General features: G+C 49.1%; 1 pseudogene across 1 annotated transcript; it reads left to right on the top strand.

The window, feature by feature from the left end:
* The first annotated feature begins 9,046 nt into the window (after nucleotides 1-9,046).
* Nucleotides 9,047-12,019, top strand: LOC144156120 (uncharacterized; annotated as a pseudogene). Its single transcript, XR_013319691.1, has 2 exons — nucleotides 9,047-10,658; nucleotides 11,720-12,019. The product of XR_013319691.1 is annotated as an uncharacterized LOC144156120 (transcript).
* The last annotated feature ends 1,441 nt before the right edge of the window (nucleotides 12,020-13,460 follow it).

The raw sequence follows: 13,460 nt of genomic DNA, 5'->3' as shown, positions 1-13,460 counted from the left end.
ATTCCCACGTGGTGGCTGATGCGGGAAAACACGCGGCGTTGACCGATTCGTAACAGCTAAACACGTGGCGTTGGCCGATTCGTAACAGCTTCTCCGCCGGGGGTCCGAGATCCCGATGGATAAGGGTCTTCAACCGTTGTCCGGAGGGATGCTTTCGCAGTGAAGTGCTCAGCAGACGCTCGACTCCAGGCCTGGGCTGTACGACATCGTGCTGGAGCTTCACAGGGCCGATCACTTAACGAGAAGGGGCTCCCCAAGAAAGTCTCTGGCTTGGCCAGGCAAGCAACAGAACAACACAGCAAGACACAACCGCATCGCCGGCAAGTGCGAAGACAAATCCACACTGAAGATCTACCAGGCTTTTAGATGCGAAAAAATACGCTAATAACTAACTACACTAGTTATATTTTTAGCCCAGCAGTACTTGAGACAAGCGCACAAACCTGAAAGGTGACATTTTATTTGTTTATTTATTTGTACATACTGCAGCCCCATAGGGCTATAGCAGGAGTGGGGGGGTACAGAAAGCATACATCCAGAGCTAACTACCAACAGACCGAGGCACATGACAACAAAAAGAGGGAGGGGAGATGACCAAAGGAAAAAGTACACAGAAATCACAGAAAAAAAGCAAATACCCCATATATGTATTGTAATGGAACACGAGTACTGGCATGAACACTTTAATACGTATTAGGACGAGGAAAGCGCGGACAGGAATTCAGTCAAAGGAAGACAGCGGGTGGAATAGGGCATCAAGTTCCATTGTTCTACAGCAAGTGGAAAAAAACTATATTTGAAAGTGTTGGTGCGGGCGAAGTAGGGGACCAGGTTTAATTTTGATTGGCTTCTAGTCGTACGTGGTTCGGCGTAACTTATTAGGGGATTTTGAGAAAGGCGACAGGAGCCATTGATGATGCAATGCATAAATTTTAGCGCATCAACGCGCCTGCGATCTGAGAGTGGTGTCAAATTCAATGAAGACAGTGTTGATGACGGCGAAAAATAACGGTCGTAGCGGCGACAAATAAATCGAACCGCTTTCTTTTGAATGCCCTCAATTTGATTTATTTCCATATGTTTGTAAGGGCTCCAGACTGGGGAGGCGTATTCGAGAACAGGCCGGATTAGAGACTTGTAGAGCATTAATTTAGTTTCTTTAGGAGAGTTCCTTAGTGTACGGCGGAGGTAACCTAACTTTTTTAATGATTTATTGCAGATGTAGTCAATGTGTGACGACCAAGATAAATTATGCGTAATTATGACACCCAAATACTTATATTTTGAAACCCTCTGTAAAGTTTCCTGGTCAATTCTGTAATCGAAATTGGAGGGAAAAGTGCTCTTATGGAAGGAGAGTATAACAGTCTTGCGGAAGTTAATTTTCATGCCCCAGCTATCACACCACCTGCAAAACAATGCGAATGACTCCTGTAGGTGGCAGTGATCCGCAGGTGAAGTGATTGTGTGGTATAGAACGGAATCATCAGCGTAAAGGCGAATTTTACAATCGAAGGCAGATGGCAGGTCATTAATGAATATTAAAAACAGTAATGGTCCCAGGACTGAGCCCTGTGGTACTCCAGAGGTTACAGTAACAGTGCTAGAGTTTTTTGTGCTATATGATACGTACTGGGAACGATCGGAAAGGAAACTGGCGATCCATGAGACAAGAAGCGGGTTTTTTAAAATAGCATCCAGTTTAGACAGAAGTTTTTTGTGGGGCACACAATCAAAGGCTTTAGCAAAGTCAATGAATATGGCGTCAACCTGATTTCCGGAGTCTAATGCAGAGGCGATATCGTGTACGAATTCCCTTAATTGTGTTAGAGTGCTAAAGCCATGTCTGAAACCATGCTGAGCATTAGTCAAAATGTTGTTTTCTTCGAGAAATTCCATTATGTGTTTGTGTATGATGTGCTCTAGGAGTTTGCATGAATAGGGCGTTAAGGAAATCGGCCGGTAATTGTTCAACAGCTGTTTGTCCCCCGACTTAAACAATGGAATTATTTTAGCACGTTTCCAAGATTTTGGAACAACACCCGTGGACAATGATCTCCTGAATATAATTGTTAAGTATTGAGACATCCATAAGGCGTAACGAACTAAGAATTGGTTAGGAATGCCGTCTGGGCCAGCGGATTTTTTTACGTTTAGGTTCAAAACAAGGTTTAATACTCCATCCTCACTAATGTTTATATTAGTGATTGAAGAATGCTTGAGCGCCGTAAAGGGGGGACCAGCATTACTGTCGCAGGAGAATACTGACTGAAAATAAGAGTTAAAAGCATTTGCTATGGTTACTGGATCATTTGTGGCCTCACTACCGACTATAATTGATGTAGAGGACGAGTCCCGTGGCAAAACTGAACTCCAAAATTTACGAGGATTGTTTGCTAGTAAGTTCTTTAATTCTACGCGAAAAAAGAAATCCTTAGCTGTGCTAGTTTTAGTTCGAAGTTCTTCCTTTGCTTCGTTAAATCGGGAGATGCTTTCCGGCTTATTCAGTCTCCTCTTTCGCCTTAATCTGGAAACACGGCGTGATAGATGCAGGATATCTCGCGAGATCCAAGGGATTCTAGCATTTTTCTTTTTGGTTTTAAGAGGAATAAAACGCCTAATGCAAGTTTTAACAATATGTTCAAAACGATCAACCAGTAAATCTACCTCACTGGTTGCGGCGAGCTCATTGAACGCGTCGAAATTATCTGACAAATAGTCAGTAATTGAAACATCGTCAGCATTGCTAATATCCGGAAATGTGGTGAACGAGAAGCGTGCTTTTGAAACTGATGAGTTTAAATAAACGATAACTGCCCTGTGATCTGAAATACCGTCAATTATCTCATATTTGTAGCCTCTCTCAATGATACTAGAACTGAGGAATACCAAGTCCAAAATGGCTTGCTCTCTAGTGAACTCGCGGACAATTTGAGTAAGGTCGAAAGCCAAAGAAAAGTTAATGATTTCTCGGCTAACACATGAATCGCGAGCAGAGTACGTTAAGGCTGGCCAGCGTATACCGGGAGCGTTGAAATCACCCATAAAAATAAATTCAGAAGAAAACAGACTGTGATCATAAATGTGCTGGAGAACATTATGCAATAACTCAACTGAAGATCCCGGCGGACGATAAAACACAGCAATCACGAAAGTTCGGCCATCTAGGTACAGTTTTTTACAAAAAAGTGACTCTGTCTGAACAGGTGCAGGTAATACTGAAAACTTTAGATCTGCACGGAATAGCAAGGCGACACCGCCACCTCTCCCATGCTCCCGGTCTCCCCGAACAGCAATGTAGCCTGGAGGAGTGAATTCTGAATCATGTACGTCCTTACTCAACCAGGTCTCTGTGATTCCAATGACATGAGGCTCATACGAAGAAACGACTGACAAGAAACTAGGAAACTTGTTTATGATACTTCTGGCATTAATGTTAATTATTGAAAGTTTATTCAGTCATTCAGGCGGTGTGACCAGGGCAGACGACAAAGGAGCACCGTTGCTAGGTAAGGTAGCATCATTAGCAGAAGACCTCTGCTGCTCACGAGGTTTTCCACGCCGTTTTTTCATACAATTAGACGCCTCATCCCAGTCATGCCGAACGTCATCGATGAATACGTGGTCAAACCTCAATTTTACAGTGGAACCATTATTTCGGAAACAGGTGGATGCATCCCATAGGTTCTTACGGATGGAGCGAACCCTAGCTGAGAAATCTTCTGTTACGTGCAAACCCAGGTCTTTCAGTTTGAACGCATTTTTAAGGACTGAAAATTTGCTGTTAAAGTTAAGTAGTTTCAGTATCACAGGTCGAGGATGGCCTTCGCGTACCCTTCCAATACGGTGACAGCGCTCGATTTGAGGACATTCAATCTTAAGTGTGGCAGTTATCAGCCGAGAAATATTGGCTAGGAGATCAGCACTAGTTTCTTTAGACTGCTCTGCCAAACCATGAAAGATAATGTTGTTCCGCCTTGACCGGTTTTCTAGATCGTCGTTTTTCGAAATCAGCTCTGTCACAATACCGGAAAGGTTGTCGATTTGGGAGCGCAAGTGTTCCTGAAGCCCTCCGTCTTCCAAAACAGGAATAGACGATTCAAGCACTGTCACACGGGATTCGAGTTCGTCAAATCGTGAGAGAACCGACTCCTGAAATAATTTTATACAAGCAATATCTTCAGCCATTTTCTTCTGTCGCACCATAAGTTGATTGAACATTTCAATGACCGTTGAGATTTCAGAAGGCTGTGTTGCAGCAGCAGTTTGCCGAGCGGTGTTTGAATCAGTTTGGGAGCGAGTTATTGGGCCAGAATTAATTACCTCTGTTGGTTGTAAATTCGATGATGGGTCGGGTTTAGGGGGTCCAGGGTTCTGTTCAATATCTCCGCTCAGCAAAAGACGACTGATGCAAAATAAAACGTTCGAGCATAACGAAACAACGTCAAGTGGGCGAGGAAGCAGCAACAAAAAGCGGTTGTCAGATCGCACGCATGTAGCGTTTTGATAGTAACATACGTGCGCAAAAAGCAGACGATGCGTGAACATGCTGCCGGCGTTGCTGCCGCCTAGCCCACTGACGAGAGATGCCGGGCGCTGGGCTTTTATACCCCTTGCGAATGACGTCACGGTCCAGCTGGCATCGGTGTAGACTTGATCTGCGCAGGTGATGCTGTACCAGGAGTCCAGTTGGGGAGCCGTAGGGTTGTCCAAGTACGCGCCGTTGCTATCGCAGGCATGCGCACCAGACCAGTCCCGGTGAGCACCGTTGCAATCAGACACGAGCCAGCACTGTTGATTATGAAGGGGCAGCCACGATGCTTTCGTTGATGGCACGGCGGCATTCCGGGAGGCTGGTGCAGTGATGAAGTGAAGAAACTGCGAAAAAAGCAGACGATGCGTGAACATGCTGCCGGCGTTGCTGCCGCCTAGCCCACTGACGAGAGATGCCGGGCGCTGGGCTTTTATACCCCTTGCGAATGACGTCACGGTCCAGCTGGCATCGGTGTAGACTTGATCTGCGCAGGTGATGGTGTACCAGGAGTCCAGTTGGGGAGCCGTAGGGTTGTCCAAGTACGCGCCGTTGCTATCGCAGGCATGCGCACCAGACCAGTCCCGGTGAGCACCGTTGCAATCAGACACGAGCCAGCACTGTTGATTATGAAGGGGCAGCCACGATGCTTTCGTTGATGGCACGGCGGCATTCCGGGAGGCTGGTGCAGTGATGAAGTGAAGAAACTGCGCAAAAAGCAGACGATGCGTGAACATGCTGCCGGCGTTGCTGCCGCCTAGCCCACTCCTGCTGCCGCCTAGCCCATTTCGCGTGATTGGAAATGTCCCACATAAAAAAAAAACGTAATCGTAAAGGGCGAAACCTGCTTCAGGAAAAACAGAGAAACTTGAGAAAGTCAGGCGTCTACAGGCCACTTTTCGCGCCGAGAGCCGCGATTGGAGCTCTCGTCAATGCCCCGAGTTTTTCCCCTTCGGTACCGCACTTTAGGTGCAGCCGTTCTCTCAACGCTGCTGTGACCGCGTGAAATGACACCGGTCGTCTTGTTCGACAAAGGTCGAGCGCGCGGAGGAGCGAGCGGGATTATCCCCCGTTCGTACGTTATGCGCGCACTGCTTCTAGGCGGCGTTCCCTCGGCGCGATGCGAGCTCACGGCTTTGCTCGCACTGAAACACGCGCCACAATTACGCGCTGAAGTTTTTGCTACCTCCTCATTGCTCGCCTTTTTACGAACGCGTTCGGCAAGCAAACGCCGGAACGCGTTTGCGTTCTCTCCTCTAGGCTGGTCGGTTCCCGACTTCGGTTCAGCCACAGGCGACACCGGAAACTCAACTAGATCAGCCGATGTTGGCCTATCGACGGGAGCATCAGCTGGGAGTGAAACGGGCACGACGAGCCCATTAGACACCTTGCAGTTCCCAACAGTCACTACCTCGTCGTCCCTCGCGCTTTCAGCGACAGCCTCAGTGCGCGAAGACCGAAGCGTGTTTCCGTTTTCCTTCCTTCCTGCCAGAACCACACTACACCTAGGCTGCCCTGTCTCAAAAGACGGCTCAGTTGCCCGCGAACTGCGCGCGTTCGGGTCGACAGCCGTTTTCAAGGATTCCAATGATCTAGCGCACTTCGAACATGGCGACGAAACATCTCCACTCACCGTAGGGGCCTTACACACAGTGTACCTACAGCTACGCAGCAGCGACAGCCGAAGGATGGCGCATAGGCGACAGCTGTCTTTCAACCATACCCCACAGTAAGGTTGTTGTTGTTGTTGTTGTTGTTGTTGTTGTTGTTGTTGTTGTTGTTGTTGTTGTTGTTGTTGTTGTTGTTGTTGTTGTTGTTGTTGTTGTTGTTGTTGTTGTTGTTGTTGTTGTTGTTGTTGTTGTTGTTGTTGTTGTTGTTGTTGTTGTTGTTGTTGTTGTTGTTGTTGTTGTTGTTGTTGTTGTTGTTGTTGTTGTTGTTGTTGTTGTTGTTGTTGTTGTTGTTGTTGTTGTTGTTGTTGTTGTTGTTGTTGTTGTTGTTGTTGTTGTTGTTGTTGTTGTTGTTGTTGTTGTTGTTGTTGTTGTTGTTGTTGTTGTTGTTGTTGTTGTTGTTGTTGTTGTTGTTGTTGTTGTTGTTGTTGTTGTTGTTGTTGTTGTTGTTGTTGTTGTTGTTGTTGTTGTTGTTGTTGTTGTTGTTGTTGTTGTTGTTGTTGTTGTTGTTGTTGTTGTTGTTGTTGTTGTTGTTGTTGTTGTTGTTGTTGTTGTTGTTGTTGTTGTTGTTGTTGTTGTTGTTGTTGTTGTTGTTGTTGTTGTTGTTGTTGTTGTTGTTGTTGTTGTTGTTGTTGTTGTTGTTGTTGTTGTTGTTGTTGTTGTTGTTGTTGTTGTTGTTGTTGTTGTTGTTGTTGTTGTTGTTCACTAACTTCTTCACTAACCGCAACCAGTACACGTCTGCAAATTATTATGACTCCTCCAAAACTAACGTCTCATCAGGCGTGCCTCAGGGCGCAGGCCTATCACCTCTTCTATTTTGAATATTGATAAACGATCTTCCAACTAACACACAAACAAACCTTCGCTTATTTGCAGGCGATTGTGTCGTATACTCCGCCATTCAAAACACCGAAAACAAAACTAAACTACACCAAGACCTCGACACAATTGCACTATGGTGCCAAGAATCTTTGATGCCTTTAAATCTTACTAAATGTAAATCAATGTCATTTTCCCGTAAACGCTCCACTGTTCATCACACCTACTTCATTAATTCGCTTACTCTAGACACGGCCACGTCATACAAGTATCTCGGAGTGCACATGTCCCTGTCTTTGTCATTCGCGCCGCACGTGCAGTCTCCATCTGCTCAGACTCTGCGCACACTTGTATTCCTTCGTCGTAATCTAAAATCTGCATCTCCCGACATAAAAAACTAGCATACTTAACATACGCGCGCCCAAAACTCGAATATGCATCGTGCATTTGGAATCCTTCCCAGGAATATCTCATCAACGAACTAGAATCACTACAGAACCGTGCAGCTCGCTTTATAACCTCACAGTTTTCTAGAGAAACCAGCGTAACCGCCTTAAAACAGTCACTCAACCTGCCATCTCTCGCCTCACGTCGCATCATCTCACGTTTATGCCTCCTGCACAGTTTCTTTTTCCGCCCACAGTCAAGGCACGAACTTTTAAAGCCGCCGAACAGAACTTCTTCCCGCACTAATCATTCAAACCCCATTGCACGAATTAACGGCCGTACATCGGCGATGAACGACTCCTTTTTCCCCCATGCAATTAAACTGTGGAATCACCTCCCCGAGAACATTGCGGTTACACCTGACCGGACATCATTCCGGCAAAAGCTGGAAACCCACTTGATTACAGTCAATAACCTAACACTACAGCGATAGTGCATCAGCGCACAGTATAATTATTCCTACCAAATAGTTCCTGCTTTTGAATCTAACCCCCAGTGAAAGTGTTCGTTTATTGTTTTGTTGTTCGTTACTATTACGCGCGTTTACTATTGTATAATGTGTATTGTTTGTCTCCATCAAATTGTACACAGTCACTGAGTATTTGTTGCCCCCCCCCCCCCCCTTATGTAATGCCCTCGGGCCTTTAAGGATGCAATAAATGAAATGAAATGAAATGAAATGAAGCCGTGCTCTCACCAAATCCGACGCCAAGACCAACGCCGACGTATACGCTCCCTTTCGTCGCCACCGCTGCCACCAGCTGCCTGGACGACCGCCGGGTTGCCCAGGAAGGGAGACGATGCCGTGCTCTCACCAAATCCGACGCCAAAACCAACGCCGACGTATACGCTCCCTTTCGTCGCCACCGCTGCCACCAGCTGCCTGGACGACCGCCGGGTTGCCCAGGAAGGGAGACGATGCCGTGCTCTCACCAAATCCGACGCCAAGACTAACGCCGACGTATACGCTGCCTTCCGTCGCCACCGCTGCCACCAGCTGCCTGGACGACCGCCGGCTTGCTCAGGAAGAGAGACGACGCACGTAGTTCCAGCAACACAATGCCGCTGATTCCTTCAGCGACGCTTATTTTGTGGGCTACCTAGCCAATCGGAGGGTGGCAAAATAAAAAAAAAAACGAACGAAGCGATTAAAACAACCCGAAGACGGGACACGAGAAAGGAGAAGACAATCATTTACGCTGACTAGCCACCACATCTTTTTTATTGCATTAGGGCACAACCTTTCTACTAAAGAGTCAAATCTACGCAACAATAAAGAAAAAATAGAAGAAGGCGACGGGGCTGTAACAACGAATTCATAAAGCACACAAGGCTGGTAGAAAACCCGTATCAATTCGAAAGATATGCGATCCCTTTTCCGTTCACGCGAGACACTGGGCATACGAATACACTCGTCGCAGCATTGTGCGATACAAAAAGCCTCGTGGGTGACGCGAGCCCTTTCTTCTTTTTTTTTTTTTTTTCAATGCACAGCAAGCTGACTGCCAACATGACCCTTTGAGAAAGTTCTCGTAGTCACGCAGGCGACCGTCAATGCAACGTCCTGACAAGACGGCGGGATTTTGTAAACAATTCTGTTGTATTCGTTCGTTTTGTACCGGCCAGCAAAACCAGCTGCGCGCGCACCTTTTCTTTTTGGCCCTGTGCGCCTTGATTCTCCCTCTCTCCCCCCTCCCTTTACCCCCTCTTATTGGCAACGTATATAATCACCCTTCTGGCAATAAACGCCGTTGTTGACTGCCCGACCATCGTCCATGCTGCTGCGCTGCGCGCGCCTGTGTTACTACAGTGGCGACGAGCCCGGAAACCGCCCATGCTGCCCTGAAAGTTGGAGCCCACGGCCTGCCGCAACAAGTACCGACGACCATGACCAGCCTCCAGCTCCCGGTCTTCGACGACACAAGAGATAAGTGGAAAGCGTACCTTATTCGGGCTGAAGCGTATTTTGAAGCAAATGCTATTACTGACTCCAAAAGGCAGAGAGCACTTCTAGTGGCAGCACTCAGCACGCAGACTGTGCAAGTGCTAGCGGGGCTAATTGCACCTCGGATGCCGAATTCCCTTACTTACGCCGAAGCGGTCGCAGCCTTAAATGACTACTACGATCCCAAGCGTCACGAGATAGCAGAAAGCTACAAGTTTTTCACCCGGTGCCAACAAGGAGAGTCGGTGCACGCATTCCTAGTCGAAATACGGCGCATAGCAGACAATTGCAACTTTGGAAGTGCGCTAGACCGGATGTTGAGGGACCGGATTGTTTGCGGCGTACGCTCACAAGCAGTTACTGGCAAAGAAAGGTTTAACCCTCGAGGAGGCTGAAACAATGGCCATTGCAGCCGAGGCAACCGACAGCGATGCGAAAGATACAAGTGCAGAACCGCCGACTGTGCTAAAAATGCAAGCCCATCATCGCTCACCCTCTCGAGGTAACCGTACACGAGGCGCGTCGCATGACTGCGACCGATGTGGAAGCACTAAGCACGACGATAACTCCTGCCGCTGGGATAACGCACGCTGCTATCGCTGTGGGCCACGCGGTCATTTGGCAAAGAAATGCGGCAGTGCTTCAACTAATGCAAGGGTTGAAAGGCGGGCAGCGAGTGTAAAGGCACTGACAGTTGAAAGCGCGTCTATCAACGACGACATGGATAGCGCACACATGTGGACGTTGATTTCGGGAAGAAAAAACGGGTTGGAACCACCCATACGGCGGCGCACATTTCGATGGGGCGACGTAGAACTGGCCATGGAAGTGGATACTGGTTCCCCGGTGTGCGTCATATCGCGCCAAGTGTACGATCGACACCACGCACAGTGGCCGCGCTTACAACCACCACGAATCAAGCTCTCGTGTTATGCGGGACAGCTTCCGGTGTTGGGTGAACTCGAACTTCCAGTGAAGTATAAAAATGTATATGTGCCTTGTCCGCTGATCGTGATTGACTGTCCAGGACCCAGCCTATGTGGCCGTGATCTCATCGCTTCACTTGACAAGACGGGCGTTCCGATTGGAGACCTGACTGCGCCGGACTTTACAACAAGTGCCGAGCCAAGCGACAATATGCTGAACCGACTGCTCGGCGAGTTCGAGGATGTTTTCTCAACAGACCTTGAACTTATCAAAGGTCCAGCAGCCAGCCTGAAGCTCAAGGAGACGGCGACATCAAAATTCTGTAAGCGCAGATCTCTTCCTTACGCCCTCCGCGATAAGGTCTCTCTTGAAATTGATCGGCTGGTGTCACTTGGTGTTCTATCACCTGTGCAACATGCAGAATGGGCTACGCCTATCGTGGTCGTTTTGAAAAAGGACGGAAGCGTGAGGATATGCGGTGATTTTAAGGTCACCCTCAACCCGGCATGTGAGGTGGAGCATTACCCTCTTCCGGTGATAGAGGACATGTTCGCAAGCTTAAACGAAGGCGAATATTTCAGCATCTTGGATTTAAAAGTTGCATACAATCAAGTGCCCCTTCACGAAACGTCCAGTGGGCTGTATGTCATTAACACACACCGCGGGCTTTTCCTGTTTAACAGACTTCTGTTTGGAATAGCTTCCGCACCGGCTATTTTTCAAAGAAAGATTGATGCAGTACTCGGCGGGCTGCCGGGTGTCCAAGCCTACCTTGACGACGTGCTAGTGTCGGAAGGCAAGAGTGATAACGGAGAGCAGCTCACGAGAGTGTTGGAGCGGTTCCAAGAGCACGGCGTTAAACTTGAGATTGACAAATGCAAGTTGCGGCAGCCTTCCGTCACTTACCTTGGCCATCGTATAGATCGGCAAGGCCTCCACCCCATTGAAAAGAACGTAGACGCCGTCATGCGAGCCCCGCGCCCACGTAACGTTAGCGAATTCCGCTCGTTTCTTGGCATGCTCACGTTCTACGCCCGTTTCCTGCCCAATATGTCTACTGTGCTCAGCCCCTTGTATCAGCTCATGGAAAAACGAGCCCGTTGGGAATGGCGGGAACCGCAGCAGACAGCGTACGAAAAAGCGACAAATTTTGAAGAATGTGCAACTTCTCGTTCATTTTGATCCCAACAAGGAACTGAAGCTAGAATGTGACGCTTCCCCATACGGCGTGGGTGCTGTTCTGTTTCACTCGGAGGGAAATGAGCAGACAAATTGGGTTTCGTTCCAGAACGTTACCAAAAGCGGAGCGAAACTACTCTCAGCTGGAGCGAGAAGCATTGGCACTGATTTTTGGCGTTTCTCGTTTCCGTGACTACCTCCTAGGTCGGCAATTCACCCTGGTAACCGACCATCAGCCACTGCTGGGACTGCTTAAGCCTGACCGGCCAACGCCGCCGATGGCCGCCGCGCGCATTCAACGATGGGCACTGTTCCTGGGAGGCTACCAGTACAAGCTACAGTACGTTCCGGGGAAACTACTGACAGCATGATGCCCTCAGCCGACTACCAGCCCCGACGGCAGCGGACCCGGTAGCTGAGGGGGACCCTCCCGAGTACGTACTGTCGTTGGAAGCCCTTGACGAAGGTATAGTGACGACGCACGAGTTGCAGGAGCTCACTGCCAGGGACACGTTGTTAGCCCGTGTCGCGGAATACATCTTGCATGGCTGGCCTCGAACCACAAGTGGAATGGCGCCCGACTTGTTGCCGTTTTTTGATCGTAAAATGGAGCTGTCGATGGCTCACCGGCTAACCTATTGGGGCAACAGAGTGGTCATACCACGGAAGGCGCAGGAAAGGATGTTGCAGCTTCTACATGAAACACACCAGGGCTCCTCGTCAATGAAAGCGGTGGCGCGGTCACGGTTCTGGTGGCCGGGCATGGACAAGGAGATAAAGGAATTGTCGGCGCAGTGTGTAAGCTGTGTAGAAAACATTCCCATGCCTGCGGCAGCACCACCGGTAAGTTGGCCGAAAACTGCCGAGAGGTGGTCCCGGATCCACATCGATTTTGCGGGCCCGTTAGCCGGCAAGATGATACTTGTGGTGGTAGATGCTCACACGAAGGGGATTGAAGCAGTACCCATGAGGCATGCGACCACAGCGGGTACCATTCGCTGCTTACGAAGTATGTTTTGTCGGTTCGGTGTGCCACGAAGAATCGTGTCCGATAATGGCACGGAATTCACGAGTCAGGAGTTCGCCACGTTTGTAGCAAGAAACAATATTGTGCACCTGCGTACAGCGCCTTTCCATCCTCAGTCAAACGGAGCAGCGGAAAGAGCAGTGCGAACCATTAAAGACGGCTTGCGGAAAATCAAGATGGCCCACTGGAAGATAACCTCATGCGCCTGTTATTCCATTACAGGAGGACCCCGCAAAAGGAAGGAAACTCGCCCTCGGAAATGCTTCTCGGCTACCAGCTCCCTTCCCGTCTTGACACATGCCTGCCGCCCAGGGATGAGAGCTTGTCGCCGGGCGCTGACGACTGGACCATCTCACCAGGCAGCAGCGTCTACGTGCGGAACTACGGCGTCGGCAAAAGATGGACGCCTGGGCGTGTAAAATCTGCTTCGGGGGCGAGAATGATGGCAGTGGATACGCCAACAGGGGTAGTGCAGCGTCATATCGACCAAGTCCGCCGCCGACCAAGTCCGCTACGGGGGCGACTGAAGGCGCGGAGGCGGAAGGTGAACCTGACAGCGTGACTACTCCTGTCCCGTCTCCTGCGTTGCAACGCACGCCCAGGCGCAAGGAGCAAGAGCGAAGCCCAGAGCTACCGGCACCGGATGGTCGGAGTGGGTTTCCCACACCAGCTGATACGGAACCTCCAGTCGTCACGGCCGAACACCCTCCTGAGGCCGTCCCACATCAGGCCACTCTGAGGCGATCGACAAGAGTTAGGAAACCGGTACAACAGTTCCACTTTTAAGAGGAAAGAAATGCTGTATTCGTTCGTTTTGTACCAGCCAGCAAAACCAGCTGCGCGCGCACCTTTTCTTTTTGGCCCTGTGCGCCTTGATTCTCCCTCTCTCCCCCCTCCCTTTACCCCCTCTTGTTGGCA

This window comes from Haemaphysalis longicornis, unplaced genomic scaffold (assembly GCF_048455015.1).
Source record: "Haemaphysalis longicornis isolate Haplotype H1 unplaced genomic scaffold, Haemaphysalis longicornis Haplotype H1 scaffold_1, whole genome shotgun sequence".
NCBI lineage: Eukaryota > Metazoa > Arthropoda > Arachnida > Ixodida > Ixodidae > Haemaphysalis > Haemaphysalis longicornis.
The sequence above is the reverse complement of the archived record's forward strand: the minus strand, read 5'-3'. Positions and strand labels throughout refer to the sequence as shown.